The sequence below is a fragment of the Rhinolophus sinicus genome, chromosome 15, assembly GCF_057876585.1.
Source record: "Rhinolophus sinicus isolate RSI-liver-muscle chromosome 15, RSI-T2T, whole genome shotgun sequence".
Taxonomy (NCBI): domain Eukaryota; kingdom Metazoa; phylum Chordata; class Mammalia; order Chiroptera; family Rhinolophidae; genus Rhinolophus; species Rhinolophus sinicus.
Window position 1 is genome coordinate 129,135,053 of NC_142515.1, and position 21,655 is coordinate 129,156,707.

The 21,655-nt window shown below is 43.0% G+C and overlaps 1 pseudogene; it reads left to right on the top strand.

Moving 5' to 3' along the window:
- The first annotated feature begins 312 nt into the window (after positions 1-312).
- Positions 313-410, top strand: LOC141572952 (U6 spliceosomal RNA; annotated as a pseudogene).
- The last annotated feature ends 21,245 nt before the right edge of the window (positions 411-21,655 follow it).

The window sequence follows — 21,655 nt, forward strand, 5'->3', positions numbered from 1 at the left end:
TTTGGTTTGGACTTTGATTTCAGCCAAATATTAACTTTAACTCCTGGCCTTTTAGCATTTTAAAAAAAATATATATCAGTGCACCTCAACCCTGTATGATTTATGATCTAGATGACAAAACGAGAACATGGACTCCGAGGGGGCTGCTTCCTCCCAAAAAGAGAATGAGAGAAAGGGGTTGGACTATGCACCCTCAACCTCTCTTTCTAGACTCATCAATCAGATTAAGTCTTTATCAAATACGTTGTGCTGTTTAAAAACCACCTGAAAATTTAGTGGCTTAAAACAAGAATTGTATCTGTTCATAATACCGTGGATAGTGCGCATACTAAAATTGGAACAATAAAGAGAAGATTAGCATGACCCTTGCACTAGATGGGACACAAATTCATGAAGTGTTCCATATTTTTAAGGGGTCAATTCATCAAGAAAATACAACAATTATAAATGCATATGCACCCAACATCAGAGCACCTAAATATATTAAGCAATAGTAGCAGATCTGAAGGGGTAAAATAGACAAGAATACAATAATAGTACCCCACTTTCAGCAGTGGATAGATCATCCAGACAGAAAATCAACAAGGAATGTTGGAGTTGAACCATACATTAAACCAAATGAACCTAACAGACATTTATAGAACATTCTATCCACCAGCAGCAGAACACACATTCTTTTCAAGTGCACACAGAGAACATTCTCCAGGATAGATCATCTGATAGGCTACAAAGCAAGTCTTAGAAAATTTAAGAAGAAATCATACAAACTATCTTTTCCGACCACAATGGTATAACTAGAAACCAACAAGAGGAAAGTTGGAAAATTTACACGCACGTGGAAACTAAACAACACACTCCTGAACAATCAATGGGTTAAAGAAGTAATTAAAAGGGAAATAAAAAAAATGTCTCAAAACAATTAAAAATGGAAACAGAGCACAACAAAACCTAAGGGATGTTGCAAAAGTAGTTCTGAGAGGGAAATTTATAGCAATAAATGTGTATATTAAGAAAATATAAAAAAATCTCAAATAAGCAACCTAGTTTTACATCCCAAGAAACTAGAAAAAGAAAAACAAACTAAGCCCAAAATTACCAGAAGGAAGGAAATAACAAAGATCAGAGTGGAAATAAATGAAATATAGACCAGAAAAACAATAGAAAAGATCAACGAAACTAAGAGCTGGTTTTTCAAAAAAGATAAACAAAATTGACAAACCTTTACTAGAGTAAGAAAAAAAGAGAGAAGACTCAAGTTAACAAAATCAGAAATGAAAGAGAAGACATTACAAATAATATTACAGAAATTCATGGGACAAGAGACTACTACGAGATATTCTAGAAGAACAAATTGGATAAGCTAGAGGAAATGGATAAATTCGTAGAAACATACAAACTACCAAGTCTGAATCAGCAAGAAACAGAAAAGTTTAACAGACGAATAATAAATAAAGAAATTGAATCAATAATCAAAATCCTCTCAACACAAAAAAGACAGAAGCAGATGGCTCTAGTGGTGAATTGTACCAAACATTTAAAGAAGAATGAACACTGATCCAAACTCTTCCAAAAAATTAAAGAAGAGGGAACACTTTCAATCTTCTTCATTTTATGAGGCTGCATTACCTGGATACCAAAGCCAGATAAAAATACTACAAGAAAAGAAAACTATAGAACAATATTCCTGATGAATACAAATGCAGAAATTCTCAACAAAATATTATCAAACTGAATTCAACAATATAGTAAAAGGATCACCACCATGACCAAGTGGGATTTATCTTTAGGATGCAAGGATGGTTCAACATACATAAATCAATAAATGTGATATACCACATAAATAGAGTGAAAGATAAAACTTATATGATTATCTCAATAGATGAAGAAAAATCATTTGGTAAAATACAGCATCCTTTCATGATAAAAGCCCTCAACAAATTTGGTATCAAAGAAACATACCTCAAATAATAAAGGCCATATATGACAAACCCACAGCGAACATCATATTCAATGGTGAAAAATGGAAAGCTTTTCATCTAAAATCAGGAAAAAGACCAGGGTGTCCACTGTCACCACTTGCATTCAAAACAGAACTGAAAGTCCTGGCTAGAGTAATTAGGCAAGACATAAAATAAAAGTGATTCAAATGGAAAGGAAAAACTAAAATTGTCATTATTTGCCGATGATCTTATATATAGAAAATCCTAAAGACTCAACCAAGAAACTGCTGGAACTAATCAACAAATTCAGTAAAGCTGCAGGATCTAACATCAACAGAAATCAGTTGTATTTCCATACACTAACAATGAAATATCTGAAAAATAAAGAAAACTATCCCATTCACAATCACATTAAAAACAGTAAAATACTTACAAATAAATTTAACCATAGAAGTGAAAGATCTGCACAATGAAAACTACAAGACTTTGATAAAAGAAACTGAAGAAGACACAAATGGAAAGATATCTTGTGTTCATGGGAAGGAAGAATTAATATGGTTAAAATGTCCATATTACCTAAACCCATCTATAGATTCAATGCAATCCCTATCCAAATCCTATGGCACTTTTTACAGAAATAGGAAAAACAATCCTAAAATGTGTATGGAACCACAACAGACCCTAAATAGCTAACACAATCCTGAGAAAGAACAAAGCCAGAGGCACATTGCTTCCCGATTTCAAATTATACTACAACGCTATAATAATTAAAACAGTATGGTTGGCATAAAAATAGTTACATAGACCAACGGAACAGACTAGAGACCCCAGGAATAAATCCCCACACATTTGGTCAACTAATATTTAACAAGGGAGCCAAGAACACTCAATGGGGAAAGAATAGTTTCTTCAACAAATGGTGGTGGTAAAACTGGATAACCACACATAGAAAAATGAAATTGGACCCTATCTTACACCATTCACAAAAATTAACTTGAAAAGGATTATAGACAAATATAAGACCTGATACTGTAAAACTCTTAGAAAACATATGGGAGAAGTTCCTTGACGCTAGTCTTGGCAATGATTTTGGATATGACATCAAAAGCTCAAGCAACAAAAGCAAAAATTGACAAGTGGGACTACACCAAATCAAAAATCTTCGGCACAACAATAAAAACACTCAACAGAATGAAAAGACAGCCTATGGAATGGGAGAAAATGTTTACAAACCATGTATCATATAACGGGATAATAGTCAAAAAATATAAAGAACTCATACAACTTAACAATAATAACAACAACAAAAGATTAAAAATGGGCAGAGGAACTGTAGTCATTTTTCTAACGAAGACATACAAGTGGCCAACAGGTACACAAAAAGATGTTCGGCATCAGTAGTCATCAGGGAAATGCAAATTGAAATCACAATAAGATATCACCTCACACCTGTTAGAACGGTCATCATCAAGAAGACAAGCGATAGCAAGTGCTGGCAAGGATGTGGAGAAAAGGAAACCCTCGGGCACTGTTGATGGGAATGTAAATGGTGCAGTCAGTATGGAAAACCATATGGAAGTTCCTCAAAAAGTTAAAGATACAACTACCATATGATCCAGCAATCACATTTCTGGACACACACACACACACACACACACACACGACATACATATACATATATGTCATATATATATATATACATATATATGAAATAAAAAGAGAATATTGAAAAGTTGCCCACACTCCCATGTTTATTGCAGTATTATTAACAATAGCCAAGATATGGAAGCAACCTAAGTGTCTGTCAGTGGATGATTGGATAAGGAAGTTATGGCATACTCGTATACAATGGAATATTATTCAGCCACGAGGAAAAAGGAAATACTGTCATTTGCAACAACATGGATGAACTTGAGGGCATTACATTTAGCGAAATAAGCCAGTCAGAGAAAGACCAATACTCTATGGTGTCATTCATGTGTGGAATCTATAAAAGCTGAACTCGTAGAATCAGAGTAGAAAGGCAGTTACCAGAGCCTGGGGATAGGTGAATTGGAGAGATATTAAAAGGTTCACACTTGCAACTAGATGTCAGCTTTGGAGAGCTCATGCACAGTGTTGTGATTATAGCCAAAAATTCTGTAGTATACACTCCGCAGTTACTAAAAGATTAGATATTAAATGTTCTCACCACAAAAAAAGAAATAATTACGTGACATGATGGAGATGGTAGCTGAAGCTATGGTGGTCATCGTGTTGCAATATACGCGTATGAATGTGTCAGATCAACATGCTGTACACCTTACTGTCACATAGTATTATATGTCAATCATCTCATCAAAAATCCTGTGGGTCATCAATTTACACTGGACCTGGCTGGGGGTCTTCTGCTGGTTTTGTCACACATGTAGCTGCAGTCACCTGCAGCTCACGTGGGGCTGGATGGCCTACGGTGAGCTCGCCTGCTCATCTGGTGGTTCGTTTGGGCCCTTCTCTCATGTGTCCTCTCTTCATTACGAGGTCTAGTCTGGGCCTCTGTACGCAGTGGCAGCACACTGGGCTGGGCCCACGGCCACTGGAGGCTGAGAGCTTCAGAAGCCATCACTCACACTGCCTGCTGCTGGTGAGAGTAAGTCACAGGCCTGCCCCACTGAAAGGCTGGAGAAATTAACCCCACCTCTTGGTGGGGGCTTGACTAAGTCACAGGTAAAGGGCCTGGGGGGGAGGAATTTACTGTGACTGTGTTTGCTAACCGCCCTCCCCAGAGTCCACCTTCTTTCCTGGGACAGATGAGAAAAGGGACAGAGTGGCCAGCAGGGCGACAGGAATGGGGCCCTCGGGAAACGGAAGGGAATGGCAGGGGAGAGGGGGAAGTGTCTGTTGTTCTTACTCACTCCACAAACTGGTAACATTTTACAGTAGAGGATTCCTATCAACCTACGAGTAGCAATTTCAGACAGCTGCAGAAAGTAATATTAAGTCTAATAACATTACTCTCTGCTTATAACTATCTTTACATCTTTAAAAACATAATCAGTAAATATATTGGGTAGTGATTCTAGATATATATATATATGTCTATATATACATATACATATATATATATCTATATACTTGTTAAGCTTTGGGATTATTCAAAGAAGTTTAATTAAAGAGAGTTTAAACATATTTTTCTCTTTATGTAAAAGGAAAGTCAATGAGTATACTGGGAAGTGAGCTGAGATTTCCATACCACAGAGTTTATTGTTAAACACTTGCATAATTAAGGAAAGTTTCAAACTCAGTTTTCCTCTTTAGGGCTTTACAAATTGGAGAGATATTTCTATTTTTACATGGTTTAGATGGTGGCATCATACCAAGGAGTGGGGAGATGGCTATTGCTAACCATGATTCATTTTGCCTCTGTAACCACAGGGCCAACTTGCTTCTTAATGAGGAAGGCTGCTAACCCATCATAACCCCATGGATTTGGCTGCTGAGTAAAAGGAAATTGACACCTGCGTCACTGGCAGTGGCCGAGACAGAGGAATCAAGACAGGGTTAGTGAGAGCAGGCTGTGGGTACACCACAGAAGCCAGTGCCTCTGGGGCTGCAGGAAGTTTGCTCAGCGACCGCTCCAAACTCACTTTCCTTTGGGAGAGTCCAACATTCATGAGAGAAACTGGACCAGGAGTGGAAAAAAGACTGTCTCGAATGGCCGGGCCTTGGTTTCATGGGCTCGTTGGTGTCGAGGCTCTGCTGTTGTGTGACGTAGTCACACGGGGAAGGGGCTGGTGCACCTCCCTCTGTATGTTTTCACCTTCTTGTTCTGAATCAGGCAAACTGCAAGGTGGGAAAACAGAGCCAGAAGGGGAAATGGAAAGACGGTGCCTCATCCCTTCTGCTCGACCTCTGCAGGGCTTTCTTGGCACAGCGACCCAGCGGGAAGGAGAGTGCACAAAGCAGCTGCTAGTGTCTGGGGGGCTGTCTGTGTGCACGAACGTCCCAGAAAGACTGTCCTCACCTACAGTTTCTCTTCCTTCCCACTTCTGCTAACAGTGGGCAGGATGGCTTTCTCTCTCTCTCTCTCTCCCTTCCGCCCTCCCTTCTCTTTTTCTTCTTTTAAAAAATATTTCTCATGACTCTTCACGGTGACACTTAGCAAAAAAGACCATGATTGAATGTGACTGGAGTCCACACAGCTCAGGACATTCACAAAGTCATTTTAACCACGAAAGCCATCAGAGGTGAGACTCAGAATATCTTCTGAGGTGTGTGAGGAATTCTGAATTCTGCATGTCTTCTATTCTGGGTATGCATGTGAATATATACACACATAACCTTAAACTGTTTTTTTCTCCTGAGTCTCGGAGAATCATAGCAAGACTGGGTCCTCAGAAAATCAGTATTTTGAAATACTGCATTTTATGTCTTTACTAAAGACATATCTGATATTCAGTCTGCCTTGTTAAAAGCTGTAGTAGTTTTGCATATCACATTATCAGTGAAATCAGATATATTACAGAATCATACACCTTAAATCTATGTAACTTTGCTAACAACGGTGGCCCCAATAAACTTTAATTAAAAAGAAAAAAAAAAAACTGTAGCACAGCAGAAAACTTGCTTTTGGGTTATAACATGATCTTCAGTCAATGGGAGATGATAACAACTGCTTTCTACTTATAAAACATTTGTTTTATGGGCTGAGGTTTATGTAGTGCATCTGTATCTAAATACTACTAGAGAGAAAATGGACCCCAATATAAAGCTCCGAGGGAAGGCTGACACTTCATTTGTCACGGAGGACACTCCGGGACTTGATCACTCTGTACACGAATAGACACTCAGAGGAGCTGACGACTGGCTCCTGAGACATAGTTAAGCAGCAAGATGACCAAGTCGTGGTTTGAGGGGGTTTGTGTTCCCTTTGTAGAAATGTGTCCTGATCATATTCTGGAAAGGTATGGTAGGAATCCCTAACTCCTTACCTCCTCACATCAGGCAGAGTGTGCTACACGCTTGCGTCTGTGTCATCTCCACGGTCGGTCCTACTCCGTGGTCGGCAGAGGTTCATCCCAACTCCTTTCTAGTAATCGTACTAACATCGGTCACATTGCTCTCTATTCTTAGCCTCCTTACAGGATGAGGAACCTGAGGCAAAGAGAGGCCGACACACGTGTCCGAGGTCACGCCCTCGTAGGTGGCGAAACCTTAGTCTTCCTCCAGACCCACGACATCACATTGCATTTGTGCTGTGACGTCAGCACAAGGGGATTCTACTTAACTCATACTCCCAGGTGACAGAATTTTCATGCAAGTGGATTGAAATATTTCATGTCAAGAGGCAGATTAAAATGTGTACGAAATAGAACAATTCCACGGGAATGGAGTTGAGCATGTCACCTCCTTGCTTCAGAATCTCCCGTGGCTGCTTATTGACTCACACCTAAGTGACGAGGGAAGAAGTCAGTTCCAGTGAGGAATCAGTACGTGCAGTGATGCACCCTGACGTTTGATGTTGGACATGAAATGCGGGCGGCCACATGTGACACGAGCCCAGGTCTCACCTGAGCGGGGTCCTCTGGTGAGCTCCGAGGTGCCTCCTTCACACCACACGCAGGCTCCATCATCTTATGATCAGAGGTTTCAGTGTCTGCCAAGTGGAACGAGACCTGAAGCAACCTGAGCCCTGGACCCTTCTGGACCTTTGTATATTTTCTCCAATTCTAACAGTAACCTTTTCACCCCCAGCTAATTCAACATCAATTTATTTTAGGTACTCGATTTTATCAATTCTTTCCAAAACATTCTCCTTAGCTGTCATAGAAATTATTCCATGATTGCCCCCTCACCTTTATATTTCACCAGGTTACACAGCATTTCATTAAATGCTATACTTCCAGTTACAAATAAAGAAGGCACAAATAGGCGTAGGAGCAAAGGGAACTGAGTCTTGCTCAGCTCTGGCCTCGGATGATGGGAGAAGGAGCAGGCAGCCACCGGGGGGTCAATGAGCACGGGCTGCAGAGCCAATGAGGAGCAGGGGTTATCTGCAGGGCTCGCTTGATTGGACGTCTGTTAGGAGAGCTCCCGCAGTCCGGGCTCCTCAGTATGGTGTCTGCAGCCCTCAGCCACGACCCAGACTTGCCTTCCTTGGCCGCTCCTCCTGTTCTCCTGCATATGCCTCACGGACTGTCAGTGAAGACCTTAGTCACGCGTCTCCTGCCAGAAGAATCCACACTCCCCTGCATTACATGACAGTGTGTCCAAACCCTCCCTGCCTTTGTTGGCAGTTCCCCTGCCCACACCTTCACTGTTTCATAACCAATCCCTGGATACATTGAACAAAGCGTTTCTTGGGACGAGAGGAAGACAGTTCTTAGATATAAATCCCCAATGGCTCGCTCATGTGGCTAGTTCTGCATATCAAACCTGCCATAGGGATGCACACAATGACATCTGTAAGGTCTCGGGGAGCCGAGAGTGTGGCTGTCTGCTTGGGGACTCTGCTCTCTCTTCTCCCATCTGCGTGGTAAGCAACAGCTTCTTAATCGAAACATTTTATTCAGTATTTCTGTAACACCGTCACACTGCACTCCTCCACGTGTTCTGACACTCTGGGGTTGGGCTTCTGCTCCTTTGGCTGTGCTGCTGCCTTTCCACCAGGAGTGTCCTTCTCACCAGCATGTGAACACGCTGAAAACTTGCTCACGCTTCAGAGAGAACAATAACCAACCAACCACGTGGTATATACAACATAAAACTACATACAGCCCTGTGTGTCTGTCGTTGACGGAACGCACATACGCAGCGTAGGTGGGTTGTGGGTTACAACACCAAGGTCCCTGTGAGTTGACACTGTAACGTTTGCACAACAACAAAACTGCCTAACAGCACATTTCTCATTAAGCGCCACATGACTGTACATACTGCAAACTTTCCCAAAGGATCCCCAAGGAATTTGAAAAAATTCAAAGTAAATATAAAACAGGACAAATGAAAGAAAAAAATTTGCTGGTGAATATATGTGTTCAAGAATTTGGATTGCTCTCTTACCTCAGCAGAGTTCTCAAATCGGTCTGGTTTCTCTTAATTGAAAAGGTAAAAGGGTCCTATAAGTTTTTATCCACTAAGAGAAAGAAAGCTTGTTTACCTCCAATGACTAATTCATTTCTTATACAAAATTCAGACCACGTAACACTAAATGTCACCTTTAACAAATGGGCACGAAGACAAGGCCGTGACCGCTTTGCTGAGATAAATCCACGGCCCCTTGTTAGAAGTCTTTTCGTATTGTCGCCAGGCTCTTAGACATCAGAACTTTCTGAGGGATCCTCTCCTGCCAGCACTGCCGGGCGTGTCAGAGACTCCCCGGGGGCATCGCCGAAGTGAGTTCACACCAAGTGGGACCCATGCTGCTCTGTCACTGAACAGCTAGTTGACCGATCAGGGTACTTAACCTCTCTGATTTTTCATTTCCTCATGGGTATAATAATTGGACACACAAAACTGAAAAAATACCAATCACAGTGCCTGACACATATAAGTTGGCAATAAAAGGTATTATTATAATTTTTCCGAAAACAAAAACAGCCAAAAAAAAAACTCCAAACAGACAAAACAACAACAAAAACTCTTTGTTCTCCCTGGCTTCTTTTCCTCTGACTTAAAAATGCACAGGTCTCCTTAGTCCTCGGAAACCGGGGTTTGCTGGTGATGTGTCTTCTACCAGTTCAACGTTCTTTCCTTCCTGTTGGCATCTCATTAACACTTCAATGAGATGCCATCAGTCAGGAAATAACATTAAATGGCTCTCCTGAGACTTCATCTTCACTCTGTTGAAACTTCAAGATGCCCAGTCACTGTCACTCTGCAGCATTGGGCAATTTTAAGGGACCTTGAGATTTCCTCTTCCTTGACAAGCCCTACTTTCTTGTCCTTCTCCTGCTCTTCCGTTTCTTCTCTCTTCTCCAATGTCTCCTATCTCAGCTCTGTCCCAGTGGTGATTATTGCCCAAGGAGCTGTCCTCACACCTCTGCTTTTCATAATCTGCACTCTCACCAAGTAATTTTATCTTTATGTAGATGCCTCCCAGATCTTTCTTTCTAGGCCGGGTTATTCCTCGATTCCGGCTGCAAACTGCTTAACTTGAATGCGTAATAGATATCTCAGACTCAATGTCCCGAAGCACATCATGTTCCCCAAATACAATCTCCCTGTGCAAGTTTCAAAGCTTTAAATCATCTTTGATTCCTCCTTATCTCCCCACATCGAATCTGACATGAAAACCTGTCAATTCTTCCTTTCTCAGGAAACTCAATGTGTCAATTCCCTTCGTTCCCTCCACCACTACTGCTATCGCTTACCATTGCATTCTTGGATTATTATAATTTTCCCAACTCCTGTTTCCTTCAGTCTCAATCTATTCTGCATACTACTACCAAGTTATTATTCTTTTAAAAAAACTGATCTCACCAAACACCTCAAATAACTTCCCATCTCAAAAACATACAGGACTCCCTAAATTTTATAGGCACATAGACAACCTACTTTGGTATTCCAGAGTTAGAGTTACAAGAATTGGATTTGCCCTTTTAGACTTATCTACAACTAATTCTTAACATTAATATGTACTGAAATAAAAACAGCCTACTCATAATTATTAAAAGCCCATGATGTCTTCAGACTCCAGCATCTATTCCCTGTCTTTATCTGCTTCCCTGACTTTTTTTTTCTTTTTTTAAAGGACAAACCAATTCCACCCACCCTTCCCTCACTTATCAGTCCACTTGTTTGCCAAGGTTCTGGGTCCAACTCTTGGAGTACAGTGTGGTCCCCAAGCTCGGTCAACCGATGCGCCAACCCCTCCTTGGTTCCAGAGATTGTGTCAGGGGTGAGTATAGGACCTATGAGTGTTCAATTACAGTAAGCCCTAGGATTTGTGCAGACGCTCCTGACAAAAAGAGTCAGGACGGGATCGACTAGGCTGCACGTGGACGCCCCAGGAAGGATGGGATTATTTAGGACCGGGGGGAGTCAGGACCCACAGCCTCTGCTTTCCCCAGGCCCGACTCACTGCTGTTGGGCTATTTTTACATCTACCTGACAGGATGGTGAACAGACTAAGGGATGAGTCAATGTTAGAAGCATAAAGAAGACAATAAAGAACTAGACTTTCTGGGAAAGTGACTCTAATCATCCCATAGATTTATATCACTCTTCACTGTGACTAGTAGGGGAGGAACTGTCAAATCTTTAGAACTTGGAGGAAAGAATTTTACCAGCTTTGGCTGCAATAAAAATTGCTGTTGACTTGTAATACCACAGTCGGAGTTGAGGCAACAATTTCCCCTCTAAAAAGTCCCTTAAATATAGGAAACCAGGTTCTAGTTTATAAAAAAACATAAAAATTTCTGGCTAAGCCAGGGAGAGAAGAAGAGTTGTGTCTGACATGGTTCATTAAGGGACCACTGTACTTACTCTGATAAGGTAGAAAATGGGACGTGGGGCAATGATCTTTTTCTAGGGAATATCTGTGATTGTGATGGTTGATTTCATGTGTCAATTAGGCTAAGTCATGGTGCTCATAAATTTAGTCAAAGATTATTCTAGATGTTTCTGTGACAGTATTTTTTTAGATGACATTAACATTGAAATCAGCAGATTACTAGTAATCTTGTAATACCACTCCATAACGTGAGTGGGGCTCACCCACACAGCTAAAGACTTTAATAAAAAAAGTTTGGCCCCTCTACCCCAAAGAGGAGGGAGCTACCAGCATATTGCCTTGAACTTCAGCACCAACTCTTCCCTGTGCCTCTAGCTTGTCAGTCTACCCTGTGGCTTTGGGACTTGCCAGCCTCCGCAATCACATGAGCCCATGCTTTAAAATAAATCTTTCTCTTTCTTTATACACATACACAGCCTGTAGATGCCAATTCTCTAGAGAATCGTGACCAACACCCTGTCCTACACAAGCTTGGAAACGTCCCTGGGGAGTGAATTCATGATGTCTCAACACTGACTCTTCTCCCATTCCACCTTCAGAGACAGAATATTCTAATACCTCTGTCTCCCCTGGAGAGAAATAATGGGCCTGATCTATAGACAATGAGAAAGGACAAATGAAACCAAACACAAAATTCATTTGGACAGAATAAATTTGTAGGACAATATGCGATTTCTTTGTATGAATTAATTGTAATACCTGCACCCCCCAAAAAAATTTAAAAAGGAGTGAAAAGCAAATTTTAAAAAGGAGGAGGTAGAGGAGAAGGAGGGGAAGAGAAGAAAGGGCAGAAGGAGAAGAAAGAGAAATGAAATTATTAAAATGAACACTAGGTTAAAAAAAAAATCTGAAATGAAAAAAAGCATCCGTCCAGGATGAATCAATAGGTCGGCCAAGCCCTTTTCTAGTAAAATGATATTTGGTTGTAAGAAAAGCAACCACAAAGGGTTTTTTCTTTCTCGCTCTCTCTTTAAAATGTTTTTTTTTTTTTTAATTTTAAGATTTGTACATTGTCTATTTCAGACTCTCATTTAAACTTTCTATAGTGAATCATCCCCAATGCATATTTTCTTGGTAATGGTAGTGAATCACTCTTTTAAAATGTTTTAAGTACTTAATGTTCCTTAGCATTCCACACAGAATAAATTTGCTACACGCGACTCTATGTAAATACTGCTAAATAGCATTATAAGACCATCATTTTCCACAGAACTGAGAACTTAAATGAGATACGACAGGATGCTGTCCTATTGCTGACATTCCTGAAAATATATTAATTGTTGACAAGACCAGGAAGCAGATTAGCGTAGCATCAAAAGTCCTGAACTAGAAGTCAAAAAACCTAGACTTAGTCCCAGCTGTCATGGGCAGGGTCGCCCCTGCAGAGCCACTTGACATCTCTGAACCTCAGTCACGGCCTGATCCATAATATCCGAACAGTATTATGAGCATGAGGTGAGAGATTCTTTTGTATGAGAGTGCTTGGTCCAGAGAGGGATTCAGCTTCGCTGACACCACTTAGGGGAGCGTGGAATCAGTAATGTTATGCACAGTGAAAACACGTGGTGGACGAGGTGCCAGAGCCAAGCGGACATGGAAGGGTCTTGCCCAGGCGCCCTGCGCTGAGAACAGTTGGCATGAAGAACTGAGCGGCTATTGGGGGGGGGCAAGAAAGGCTCTGCCTGAGCCCGCGTGGTTTTCCCACTGTCACAGGCTGGGGAGGGGTGTGGGACGTTCCGTGCACCTGAACAGAGTGAGAAGGCACCACTGGAAGAGTCCACGTGGCCTGGGGGCCCGGCTCTCACCGATGCAGGTGGAGGACGTGGTCCCTTCGGGGAGGGGGCCTCGGACCGGCAGAACCAGAACGTTGGAAAGCTTGCTTCTAAGGGACTGTTCCAGATATTTCAGGAACGTTGCATAGGAAGGGATAACCCTGCTATCAAAAACTCAGGTGTAGATAAAATACACATCTCTCTGAAGTGTTGAAAGGATTATACACGTACAGGACTTGGCACAGCGCTTGGTACCTAGCAGGCCTTCACCGAACACCACCTGTCATTACATTTCCTGTTACCATCATAAAATGGGAGAAGGAGGTGGGGAAATTCAAGCCCATGGCAGAGGAGGGCCCTCTCTGGATTATTTCTGAATCAATCCGGAAATGGTTCAAAACACTTGGTTTTCTCTGGACGAGCAGATCATATTTGTAAAACAGATGTGGCTTCGAGGACTCATCCGAATGATGAGAATGGCAGCAGGGGGCGGGGAGGGGCAGGGAAGCATGAGGGGGGACGCATGACCCCCACAGCCGCCATGTGCACCCCCTGTCCCGTGAGAGCCCAAGGGTGGCACGTGTGCACCTGTGAACCAGGAGGACAGGATTACGTGGGAGCGTCTAGTCAGCGCGCACTTACTTGTGCGTTTTGGGCAGAACGGGAAGGGGATCTCAGAAGGCTTCCTGCAGTCCAGGCACTGAGCTCAGCACTTGACCCACTATCCCTTACTTAACACTCACGACGGCCGCCGTCTAAGGCTGCAGCCTCCCTCCCATGTGATGTAAGAGGAGACCTGTGCAGACGCATCAGTGACTCTCCCAGCCGGGACTGAAATCAGTCCTCCGGCCGCCCTGCTGCGTCTCCCCCACATCAGGCTCGGCGACTGCGGGGGGGGGGGGGGGGGGGGGTCCCCTTTCTGTGCTCTCCCCGCCCAATGTGCACGCTACGCGGCGCTCTGCCGTCCGACTGACCGCTCGCCAGCACTGACCTGGGTTATTCGAAGGTTTCCTCGGAGCGCTGCTCACCGTTATGGTCATGGAATCGCTTGCTGTCTCTGAGTGGCCAGTACTGGTGATGGCACATAATTAAGCAGCCTGCGCTTTCTTTGGCCACAAACCACTTGTGACACTACAAAGAAGAAACAAAGGGAAATCGAGTATACAATAATGGTACGCGTGTTAAATGCCCAAAGTCTGAATTTCTTGGTTTATCCTCGCCCCATACTCTTCTCAAACGTGCCCTCCCCTTTGGTAGTTACGTCTGCAGATTTCATACCTCACACACCCACTAACATTAAGCATATTTCCTCTATTTTAAACTGGATGTTTTTTCTTCATTTTAAAATAATGTTATCTAAACTTAATAGGTTAAAATATTGACTGTAGTGCTAACAATCTCTCCAGTTCTGCATGCTATAAAAATGCAACCAAGCAGAGAAAAATTCTGGTTAAGTTGGCAAGATTGATATCCTTTTCTAAATTAAAGAAGAAAGTTAAATTGGGATCTCCATATTATTGTGTCTCATTAATTCTTGTCTCAACATGACAGAATTCATTGGAAAGAAAGCGTCCTTGAAGCATTCTGTCGCTTCAAATATACTCATCTTTAATTAGAAATATTTCCAGGTAACTAAAATTAGGTCATACAAAACTTTCCAAAATATTACACTTAAGATTTTGGTTGACTTTTGACATCTCCATCGTGTCTCTATCCAAAATGAAGAAGAATCCATATCATAAATTTCAGTAGTTTTTATTCAGAATCAAACTCTCACATTTACTGTAGCTCCCAGAGACATGTGCCTCAAAGAATTACTTTTTGAGAGAAACGTTCAAAGAATGTGTGAGTCGTTTTCCAGGCAATCACCCACTTCATTCTCTGATGGTTAGGAGTTTTAGCAGTTCACAAGTAAAAACATCACTTGTTCTTATTGTCACAAAACCTGGATCTTGAACGTGAAGGCTCAAAGCAGCAGAGCATGGTTGTAAAAGGTGAGATGCTAGAAACCATTCTGCCACCTTTCATTTCGGTGGCTTCCCACCACTTTTGTTCACTGATGTTTTATGTGCTATAGGTGTCCGCCTTCACAACTTTCCATTTGCGTGGAATTCCATCTGTTTAATCAAACTGAAACAAATTGTAGTGTCAAGGTCCTTGTACCTTAAAAGATTTCCTTCCTATTATCTTGTTAACCCATTGCATCATTCAGAAGAATAAATAACCGAGCTCAGCACACAGGAAATGTAACAACAACAACAAAAAAAAAAGGAAAGAGAATATTAAGATATATGCATGTATGTATCACACACATAGGCACACAAACAATATATGGTCTATGTAACAGAAAACAACCCAGTAATTTATTAAACACAAACAGTGATATGTGCCTAGTGCACTTAAAATTATGAACGCTGCTAATTAAAATGTGGACTTTTCTCCTCACTTTTCAACGACAATAATAAGTAAGACATAATCCTGAATTGGTGTTAGAACTGTGCAACAGGACTGCAAACTCACTTGTGGCAGTTCCGTGTGTAGAGCACTCGATTCTCTATGGCTGATTTCATCCTCCTTGTGAGCCCCGATTCTGCTGGATAGAGGGGACATTCGGACACACCCACAAATAACTGATGATTTAAACAGTATCTTTTCCGTCTAAACTCCAGCCTACTCAAATATATGGTGCCATCAATCAGAGCTGGTTTAATGGTTGCTCTTTGGTGATTCGGTCCTTCAGTAAATGCTCATTCAGAATTCTCTTTATCTCCCTTTTGGGTAGCAGCTTGGCATGTGAGGGGCTTCCCTGTGTTCTCTGGGGCACCCCTGGCGACACACTGGCTGGTATCCTCTGTGGTCTGGCTGCCCTGCCTCTGCCCCTGGGCGTGTTGCCCGAGGCTGTTCTGAAGCCTGAGGCTGGTGTGACCCATCTGCGCTCTCGGATTGGTCTGAGACCAAGGATTCCCTCTGGTGACTGCAACCCGGCTTCATAGCCACTTTGCTCTTGCCTGGGGCTTCCTGTCAAGTGGGACCACCGCTTCCTTCTGCAGCCTCCTCCGGCCAGCAGGAACTTCTGAACGCTCTGTGCTGTGTGAGTGCCAAGGGCAGCTTGAGAGGGCCCGCTCCGCCTCTGCCAAAGTGCCGCCTAGCCCCACGTGCACCACAAGCCAGCCCTCTCCCACCGTCACTAACAGGAGTGGCTGCTCCACTTCTCTAGCACAGCTGTCACTGCTGGGACTTCAGCCAAGGGGAGGCGGCCAGAAACTGGGTCTTTCCTTGCCTGCCTCTCTTCCCCCACCCGTACCCGTTCACAGGTGCTTTTCACACTCCTCCTTCAGCTTTCTGCTCCTCCTTTTGTGCACCAAACCTCAAGACCAAGTCACCAGATCGGGTTTTGCCCATGTCAATAGGACAACAAAGACTTCTAAAAAATCGTTTTATTTTTCAACAAAATTAGGCTTTACTGTCTGAAAAAAAAAATCCTACTTTGGTTTTCAGAAGGCAAACAGTGAATCTTTTTCTTCGCACTCCTGCCACAAAAAGTTCCAATACACAAGCCTCCACCCACCCCAACCCCAGCCTTCTCTGCAGGCCCCAAACAGGAAAGCCCACTAACACATTTCCAAAAGGCGTGACCCTCCTTCCATGTGCAAAAGGGGCTGCAATTTCAAGGATCTCTCAGGTTAATAAACCAAAAAAGGAATCCCACCGTGTTCTGGAAGTTAGCCAGCCTTAACACTGGAGAGACCTTATGGTCGCGGACTCATTCTAACATGTGCGTGGCTGCAGGAAAAGAAGGCTTTTGCAAACTGGACACCTGATGGAAGTTGTTTTTCACCTTATTTTACAGGATTGTTTCCTTGAACAAGGAAATGAAAGTTTACTGTTTAGGCATCCTAAAATAGCTTATACCCTCTTCATGTTAATAAAATATGAGTTAGAGTTCTTTTGATCAAGAAGACTTCAAAAAAATTCAACCTTCCACACTGTTATTTGGGAGATGACCTCAGACTTTATCACTGAATTAAGATTTTGAATTCATTCTCCTGAACCCAATATGAGGCTTTCAGTAAGTACCCAAGCTATATAATTTCTTTGTTTGAAAAAAAGCCTGTCAGAACAAAACTGTCATTTGGTTGTCTCTATAACCCTTGAACTCAGGAATTTTTAAAGGAGTTCCATGAACTCCCTGGAATCATACATAATATTCTGTGTCTACATTTTTGTGGGGGAAAAAAAAAAATCATAGCTTTCATCAACTCACCAAACTGGGGATTTTGATTTCCAAACAGGTTTAGAATGTTTTCTGTGCTTTATACATTATTGAGTGGCCAGCTATTTGAGGGAAAACAGAGATAATTAGCTTGAAAAGGTTCTTACTATAAATAATTATTCTGTTAAAGGTAAATAACTGTGTAGCAGTTATATAAGTTTTCCTTCACAAAAGATGTAAAATCAAATGAAAGTTCTGTCATCCTTCCCAGCCCCGTCCTGACAACTGCACAGAGTGTAAGCTCCTTAGCCTGACACAAAATGCCCTTTACAACCTGCCCAGACTTTTCACTTTGTGCTCACTCTGTTTCAGCCAAGCTTTATTACTCACTTTCTTCTGAATCGCTCATGCATTTGCAAGCCTTTCTGTTCAAAATGCCTCTGTCTGGCAAATTCCTACCTGCCCTTCTATGTCTGTTCCCTCCTCTGCCTAGTCAGTCACCATCAAACAACTCTCCGTACATCCATCTGTTAGAACAGTTAACACACTGGTTTGCAATGGTTATTTCCGTGTCTTTTCCCACTATCCACAGTGAGTATCGTGATGGCTGGGACGATACCAGCTTCATCCCACGTCCCCGGGACTGAGCACAGGGCCTGGCATAGAGGAGCGACTCAGTAAATGTTGGTGCAATGAATAATCAGACAAGAGGCCTAAGAGAGTCTGTAAGGAGCTATGGCAGAGAACAGGGCAGGCGGCTCAGCGTGTGGACAAAGAGACGAAGTCACCACATCCTTATGAAATGACCTAACATGATACCTCTTTGTCCCAGCAAAGATCTTCACACAGCAGCTGGGAGCAGGGGGAAGTAATGGCAGCCAGGCCTCCGGCCGGGGAGGAGCCCTCTTCTGCAGGAGGTCTGCGTCCCATCAGGGTTCCTGGAGACCTCCCGCCCTCCCTCCCCCACCTTAACCTGTACTGTCCCCTCTTGGCTCTCTCCTGCCGGCACCCACTGCGTTCCCTGCCATTACATCGCAGCCCAGCTCTCTCCATCACACACGTACACATCTCTGTTCAAAAACTGGCTGGTGAAGAAGATAAGGACCGAGATGATCGCAGTCAAGTTGGGCAGTTCTGGGTGCTCTTTGAGAAGCTAGTGTTACAAGGACCTGCACGTCGGAGTTTACAGCTTGCAAAGCACTGTCACATCGTCGTGGAAGTCATCTCATTTGATCTTAGTTTGGACGTAGTTTTCTCAGGTGAGCACATGTGGAAAAACACATAGCAACTTAAAGCATCGAAGGTAAGACACCTGGGTGAGCCCGGCCTGGAGCAAGTTCTTTAACTCTACTTGGACATAGAGCTCATGTTGGAAAACAGGGTGGAGACAGATGGTGGTGTCCTCAGGATAACCAAATATTAATACAAATGTGTTTGCTGTTCTAAAAGTAATACATAGAAAGTAAAAGAAATGAAATATATAAAGGCCATGCAACGAAATAGAAATGTATCCTTCCCTACTCCAGGCCCAGCATCCCAGTGCTACTCTCCCAAGTAACCACCATGAAAAATGTCTTGTGTATCCTTCCAGAAACGTCTTCATGTGTATGGGTGAATACACATACATGCATATGTGTTAGATAAAACATCACATATAAGTATGTACAACTAGAAATACGCTATATACATTTATGTACAAATTATAAGACCACTGAAATAGAAAAATATAAAATCATACATGTGTAGATATATATAAAATCCTACCTCTGAGTTGTTTGTATATATGTGTGTGTGTGTTTGTACGCATACATACAGAGTCAACTATGGACCTAATAGCACTGTTGTTAGGGGCACGGCTGGTGGTGAGGCTGGTGATACTATTTCTGAAGGTATGCAAAGTCTAACGAAGTGAGTCAGCAGCAGTTATTTTGTTGGTAGAGGAGACAGCTCTCTATGCAGTGCCAAATCTCATGCTGGCTCAGGCTGGTTTGGCCAGTTCCTTCCTTAGGAAGCTCGGTCAGTGGGTCTCCTTCTTTGATGACCCTCAGAAACTGCTCTGCTGTGATAGCAACTGCTTGTGACCATTTGAGTTCCAAGGCCGATCTGCTGGTTCCTTTGAAACACGCCTATTGAAGTGTTCCGGGGGTTGTCCGGGTGGTGACCGACTGTGTACTGATCCACCCAACCTCCCTGACAGTGACTAGGGGCGAAGACAAGTCTCAGTCACCTTTGTGGCCCCAGCAGAGACCCCATGGTTCCATGAGGGTCGGCTGAACAGATCTGAAGAGGTAACCTGCATGTAACACAACATCTCACCTGCCAAGCCCCACAGAGCCCGGTGCAGAGGGAGATGCCCGTTCTTACCGAATCCCCGTTATCAAGAGCACTCTCTCTTCTAGACACCATTGGAAGTAGATCGTTTGTCTCTGGGCCTTCTTGGTTCCTCTTTTATCCTCTTACTGCTTTCAAACTGCTGAACCAAAGCAAGCTGTTGGGTGTGATGTCTGTGTTTGGCAGCTGGGGTTACTGGGCGGGGGGTTGTTTATGGTCTGAAGTATCCACGCAGAATACGTGGCTTGTATCAGCTGGAGAGAGGAGTCGGACAGGTACACCGATGCACTGACAAAGTTCCAGCTGGAAGATTGTTACACTTACCCTGTGTTTGGTGAGACAGCAGACGTTACAGGGACATGGATTTTGACCCAATTCAAGGAAGAACTTTCTAATATTAAGTTTTCACAAAAATGGAATGAGACACTATGTGAGGTGGTGAGTTCTTTAGTACTGGAGACATTTGAACCATCCTGGATAGAAGAATGTCTCAAGAGGTTTCCAAGTTCCCTGACGTCTCCGAAGAATACGATCCCATAGGTAGTTGATGTCTAATCTAAGGCAGCAGTGTCCAAGCGAACCTTCCGCAGGGAGGGAATGTGCTGTATCTGCCGTGTCCCGATGGCAGTCACGACCACTTGTGCCTACTGAGCACCCGAAATGCAGCTGCTGTGGCAGAGAACTGAACTTTTAATGTCATCTATTTCTAGTTAATTTCAATTTAAAAAGCTAGATATGGCAAATGGCTTCTAGATGCGCCCAGCTCTGAAATCCTATGATGTTTGTCTAGCTCTCATCATTGTCTGTCACTTTGTTAATCACGTAGGCTGTCCTGGATGCTGCATATAAAATTGCTCTATTTAGGAGATGGTCTTACTTTACAGGGATTAGCTCCTGAGAGAGAAGTAGAACCCATTTAAAAACATGCAAGTAGAATGAAGAATAAAAATAGCAAATGAACGATTGCCACACTGGAAAGTGAGCACAGACAGACAATGTATTGTGTGCCCACGGTGAAAACACTGGTGTTTCGGGCCGGCCCGGTGGCTCAGGCGGTTGGAGCTCCATGCTTCTAACGCCAAGGGCTGCCAGTTCGATTCCCACATGGGCCAGTGGGCTCTCAACCACAAGGTTCGACTCCTCGACTCCCGCAAGGGATGGTGGGCAGCGCTCCCTGCAACTAAGATTGAACACGGCACCTTGAGCTGAGCTGCTGCTGAGCTCCCAGATGGCTCAGTGGGTTGGAGTGCATCCTCTCAACCACAAGGTTGCTGGTTTGACTCCTGCAAGGGTGGTGGGTTGCGCCCCCTGCAACTAAGATTGAAAGGACAACAACTTGACTTGGAAAAAGTCCTGGAAGTCCACACTGTTTCCCAATAAAGTCCTGTTCCCCTTCCCCAATAAAATCTTTAAAAACAAAACAACAACAAAAAAAAACCACTAGTGTTTCTAACAAGCATAAAGGTGTGAGCAGCCTCTGCCATGGGGGTGGGAGGGGAGCAGCTCCTAGCTCAGTGCCCCCCGCCCCCACCCACCGTGTGCTGTGGCCTGAACCAAGTATTCTTCCCACAGCACACGCTCCACGGGCTGCTGGGTTTTCTCTTGTATGTTTTAAGAGTGATAGAGATTTAGAGCAATGTGAGAAAGTAACCTCAGGCTTCATGTTACTGCACCAGAAAGAGGAAGTTGTTTGAATTCGAATTTATCATTTCAGATCAGGAAGAGGCCTCGGTGATTGTATAATCTAGTCTCTGTATTTTACAGAGAAGAAAACCAAAGCCTGCCCTGAAAAGGCTGGTGACTTGCTAACGCCATGTGGTTATTTAATAGATTTCATTTGTGTAAAAGAGTTCACACGTTGTAAATGACAAATAGTTATCCATCGAAAATGTAACCTTTTTCTTAAAAA